This window comes from Perognathus longimembris, chromosome 8, assembly GCF_023159225.1.
Source record: "Perognathus longimembris pacificus isolate PPM17 chromosome 8, ASM2315922v1, whole genome shotgun sequence".
Lineage (NCBI taxonomy): Eukaryota > Metazoa > Chordata > Mammalia > Rodentia > Heteromyidae > Perognathus > Perognathus longimembris.
The window spans coordinates 1-6,056 of NC_063168.1; positions in this window are offsets into that span (position 1 = coordinate 1).

The window sequence follows — 6,056 nt, forward strand, 5'->3', positions numbered from 1 at the left end:
CCTAACCCTAACCCCTGACCCTGACCCTGACCCTAACCTTAACCCCTAAACCCTAACCCTAACCTAACCCTAACCCTAACCCTAACCATAACCCTACCCTAACCATAACCCTACCACAACCAATAAATCCCATTAATCCCAAAACTCTAACCCTAACAGCCACCAGCATAAAGTATAACCACAAAGAACAACCTACCCTAAACACTAAGAAACAAAAACTAAACCCATAAGACCAACAAATCTAAACCTGACACCCCCCAACCCTATGACCAAGACCATTAACCCCAACCCAAAAGAACTGACCGCGACCACTAACCGCAACCTGAACCCTAACCTACACCTCAACTCCTTCCCCAACCAAACCCCACCCTTAAGGGTTGTGATTGCACTTGGGCATTAGTTTTCAGGTTCATGATGGGATTACGGTTTAGGGATGGAGTTTACGGTTAGGGCTTAGGGTTGGGTTATATGTTAGGATCACATCAGGATGTGCCATAATGTGATGGGATGATGTGAACTGTTTATCTGAAGCATAACTAAAAACTTCATTGTAATTCACACCCTAAGTCTTAACACCCAACCTTAACCCTAACCTTAACATCGACAACTCTATACCTAAACCCTAATCTCACTCATACCAACCCTCAAAACAGTACCCCTAAGACCTAAAAACAGCTACATCTAACCACAGACACCTAACAACCCAATTCCTTAAATAAAGCCCAACCCATCCCACTCCCTGACTTACCGGACAGTGTTCTACATCCTTGGATATAGGTGGCCTTCTTTTGTCAAGCATACTTACGGGGTGTCCAAGGTTACACACAAAGATCCCCCACCCACACCCTCACATGTGTATGCAGAGCAGAAGCATGAAAACAGTGAAAGTACAACTGACCATTTATTCAAGTCTCCATTGTCACCAAAAGTTAGGCGCATTGGGAGCACACCATCAGACATGGCAAGGGAAGGACTCTGATCAAACAACCCGACAACAGCTGAAGGCAATCAAAGGGGCCTCACACACATTCTAAACCACTCAGGTTTGGAATCCTAAATACTAACATATGCCTCAAACATAAAATGTCTGGAGAAAACAGAGAAGAGAACGATCGAAAGGGAGTAAGTGGAGTAGGTGAGGGTGGAGGGGCCAGGGCTGGAGTCAGTGGGGGGCACAGGCAGAAAGGAGACAAAGTTTTCAAATCAAAATGACAATGAAATCCCATTCTATTTCAATCTACAGGGACGTCTTCATACTAAAACAGAACAAAAACAACTCCTTTTCAGGACCTTTTAGATCATAAAATTAAGCCAGGTAGGGTGACAAATTCAAGAAACCCCACAGTTGGTAGGATGAGGAAGGAAGATTAAGAGTTCAAAACCGGCCTGGTCGAATATACAAATACAATATCTGGAGGAAACAGAAAAGAGAAGGATGGGAAGGGAGGATGAGGAGTGGAGGCAGAAGGGGGGAGGGGTAGAGGTAGGGAGGGGAGTTTGAGAGCAGAGGAAGGGGAAGGGATATGAGAGAGGAAGTTTCCAAATGAAATGGGGAATGATGTGATGGGACATGACGTGAATTGAGAATGTGATGTGAACATGTGACTTGATATGTGATGTGATTCCATATGATGAATTGATAGAGTCCAGTGAGTTGGTGACATGACGTGATGATGTGACGCAATCTGGTGATGTGAAGTGATCTGGTGATCTGATGTGATGCTGTACTGTGATGTGATGATGTGACAACTGTAATTATGCGATGACGTGATTTGACGCGATGCGATGATTTGATGATGTGAGGTGATATAAGGATATAATCTACTTTTCTGAAGCGTAACTAAAAATACTAATTCACACAGAGTATACTTAAGAACTTAACACTATCCTTAACATCAACAACTAGTGGACACCGGCTATACCTTTAGGCTGCAGTCCGGACTGACCACCCATTCTCCCACCCCCTTCCGGGTCCAGAACCCGAAGAGGTAGCTAAGCAGCCCCACCTCCCTTATCGAAGCACACGTGTGTCAAAATGGCACCCGACAGCCAAGTGATCGGTCCTGGGAGATGTGACATTAAGCCATGGAAAAGGTCCTAGGATGCCGCCCGTGGATAGCTCATCAGCCTATCGCTAGTACCTGCTTAGCCACCCCAAGTCCCTCCCCTTCCCGCCATTATTAATGTTATAAATGTAATTGTTGTTCCTTTTATTAAACGGGTGCTCTCCAGACAACTCCCCAAAAGGCACCTGTGTCCTAAGTCTTGCTTTAAACGTAAGGGGGTCTCGGGGTGAGCAGTTTCGTGGCTCTACCTCATCTTGGCTCTGTCCCCCTGGGATACGCTCCTTGCTCCTCATGCCGGCGGGAGAATCACTGGGAGCTGAATGTCCCACACAGACAACCCCATACCTGAACCATAATCTTAATCATAGCAACCCTGAAAACGGTAACCCTAAGACCTGAAACCCCAACCTCTAATCACAGATACCTAACAACCCAAGTCCTTAAACTAAAGCACAACCAAACCCACTCTGTGACATAACATACAGTAATCTGCATCCATGGTGGTTGGTGGCCTTTTCTCAAGCAAGCTTAATGGGTGTCCAAGTTTACACACAGCACTCAATCCCCCACCCATACCATCACATGTGTGGGAATCTCAGGTACATGAACACAGTGAAAGCATAGCTGACCATTACTCAAGTCTCCATTGTGACCCAAAGTTAGGTGAAGCAAGAGCACACCATTAAGCACGGTATATTAAGCACTCTGATCAAGCAACCCCCACAACAACTGAAGGCAATCAGAGTAGCCTGACACACATTTTAAACCATACAGGTTTGGAAAAATGAATACTAACATCTCAAACATATAACATCTGGAAGAAACAGAAAAGGGAAGGGAAGGGAAGGGAAGGGAAGGGAAGAGAAGAGAGGTGAAAGGGAGGGGATAGGAGAGTACAAAAGGACAGGAGAGGAGAAGAGAATAAAGTTTTCAAATACAAAGAGGAATGAAATCCCATTCTATTTTACTCTACAGGTAAGTCACTTCCTACTAAAAAAGGACTAAAGAAGTACCTTTTCAAAATTTTACATAATAAATTATAGGTCATAAAAATGAACAGGGTAGGGTGGCACATTCAGGTAAGTTTGGCATGACATGATGTGAGGATGTGGCATGTGAGGATATGATGTGGTGTGAGGATGTGCCATGATGTTGTGATGTGATGTGATCTGTTTTGCTACAGCATAACTAAAAATTTACTTGTAATTCACACACTGAATATCATTAACAACACCCAACCTTAACCCTATCCTTAACATTGCCAACCATACAACAAAACACTAACCTCTATAATACCAACCCTGAAAACAGTAGCCCTAATACTTGAAACCCATACCTCAAACCCCAGACACCTCACAATCCGATTCCCTAAACTAAGGCCCAACCCAACCCACTCCCTGACTTACCGGACAGTGTTCTGCATCCGTGGAGGTAGGTAGCCTTCTTTTATCAAACATGCTTACTCTGTGTACGAGATTACACAGAGATACACAGCACTCCATCTCCTGCCCATACACTCACATGTGTGAGCAACAGGAGCACACTATCAGGCAACAGGGGCCAGGACTCAGCAAACAAAACTCACAGACACATTCTAAACAACACCGGTTTAAAATCATGAATGCTAACATGTGCCCCAAACAAAGAATATCTGAGAGGGAAGATGGCGCCGCCCCAGTAGGGAGGCACCGTGCCCAACTCGCTCCAACTAAATAGCGAGCTGGGAACTCCAGCATCCAAAACCCCATCAAGAATCCAACAAACCCAACAACGAGAAGCAAGACAGAAACTAAGGAAAGAAAAAAGAACAAAAAGAGAAGAGCCAATAACCTGTACGGAGCCGGAAAATCTCTGGGGTACCCACCCACCCACCGACACTGGCCCAAACAGGGACAGGCTGCGAAAGGGGACCCGGCGCCAGCAAACCAAAGGCTGAAAAGTCATGCCAGGAGCACAGAGTCCACACAGCAGGAGCTGAGTGCAGACTGAGTGCAGACTAACCAAGACAGATGGCGGCAGCGAAGGACCAGAGCTGTGGGACCTAACGGCCGGGATCACATGTAAGCAGCAGGGGAACAGGACAGTGCAGAATGGGAGAGCCGGGGTCACCACCAACAATCGACTGATCGCCGCACCCCAGCACCACAGCCCTGAAAAGCCCATAGCAGCGCGGGATGCTCACACAATCCAAGACCAGTAAATTACCTATTAGCCCACCCATGGGAGACTAGCTCTAGGAGCGACCCAAAAACTACAAAGAAGCTCGAGCTCCATCCATCCCCCTCCCTACCCCGAGGGAACAAGGAAGCCATAAATAAGGTGGCAAAATGTCCCTACAGACTCAGGGAGGAAACAGGAGCTAGCAGTGGCGGCCAAGGCAGCAGAAGCGCCTGAGACGGGCCACACTGGCCCTGCCCCCTCCGCAACAGGGGCCCGGGGACCAGTAGGAAGTGGAAGCCCCACCTGAGCCGCCTGGTCCTCGCAGACTTTTTGAATAGCAGTCACAGGCTCGCTGGTGGACAAGACCAGCACAGCAGGTAGACCTGGGCCCGAACACACGGCCCTTGCAGGTGAGGCGCAGAGTCTGTGGGCACCAACCCTTGCCCAGACAATTGGCCCTGCTGGGGCTCATGCAAACCGCCACCCACAGCAAACTCGAGAGAGAGCACAAGCACCATCCAACAGCTCGGGGAAGCACGTCCCCCGAGGAAGCACACGGCCTCCCCGAGGACCATCATGGGTCAGCACATCCAGCAGGAGAACCTCGTGACCAACCCTCCACCAGAGCACACAAGCAAGCAAGATGCAACACCCGCTCTGATAGGCACACTTCACAAAGGTATGCACAGCCCACAAGCGGCAGCACATGCTCTGGTAGGCGCACTCCACACAGGTGTGCAGGGACCCCTGATGCAATGCGCACTCTGATAGTCGCAATTTGCACAAGAGGGTAGGCCGCCCCTCAAGAACAACACTGGCCCCGAAGCAATCCACACAGGTGGGCGAGCCACCTCTCAGCGACAAATCTCAATCTGAGAGGTGAGCTCCTCTGATCAAGGTACCAAGTGGAAAAAAATAACCAAAGAAGAGAAAAGCCTCCATGCCACGCTGAATCTGCGACCCACAAACCACCACCTGAGGCAAACTAGGGTCAGCACAACACAGCGGCAGGACACTATCAAGCAGAGAAAGACACAGAACCTACCCACCCCCAATTGCAGTGATGGTGACCACCACAGCAACAATCGAGATGGTCATGCTCACCCACTGGGCAGTAAGGTTCAACAGCCAAACTCAAACACAGAGCCAGGACACAAACAAGTCTCCAACTGACGGACCAGCAGGAACCAGCACAAAGCCAACCCAAGAAAACCAGCTACATATCTGCAGATGTACAAATCATAAAGAAATATTACAAATTACATGAAAGGGCAAGCCAACTCACAAGCTCCAAAAAGCAGGACGACCAAAGAGGAGATGGAGAATAAAAAAACAACTACAGGTATGACAGCAGAAATGATGGAAAGCCTCAGGAACGAAGTAACAAAACAAGTCAAGAAATTTAGAATAGAAGTTTCGAAGGACCTTCAGGAAGCCAAAAAAGAAATGGAAACAAAAATGGATACAATGCAAACCTCCGCTAAAGAAGGAATCCTGAGAAGCAAAAATAGATTTAAGGTACAACTCTTTAAAGGAAGAAATTTCCATAGCCAGAGATGATCTGACAACCATAAATAGCTCCCTGACATCCATAAACTCCACACTTGAATCCACAGCACAAAGAATTGACCATAAGGAAGCCAAAATCTCCCTCTTGGACGATGATGCAGCCGACAAAGACCAGAAAATAAACAGACTCCAAGAAATGGTAAAGCTACAGGGCAGACTAATCAAGGAGCTAATGGACAAAGACAAGAGATATAATCTGCGCATAACTGGAATAAAAAAAAGGAGCCAAATACCAGATCAGAGGGCTTCAACATATTTTCA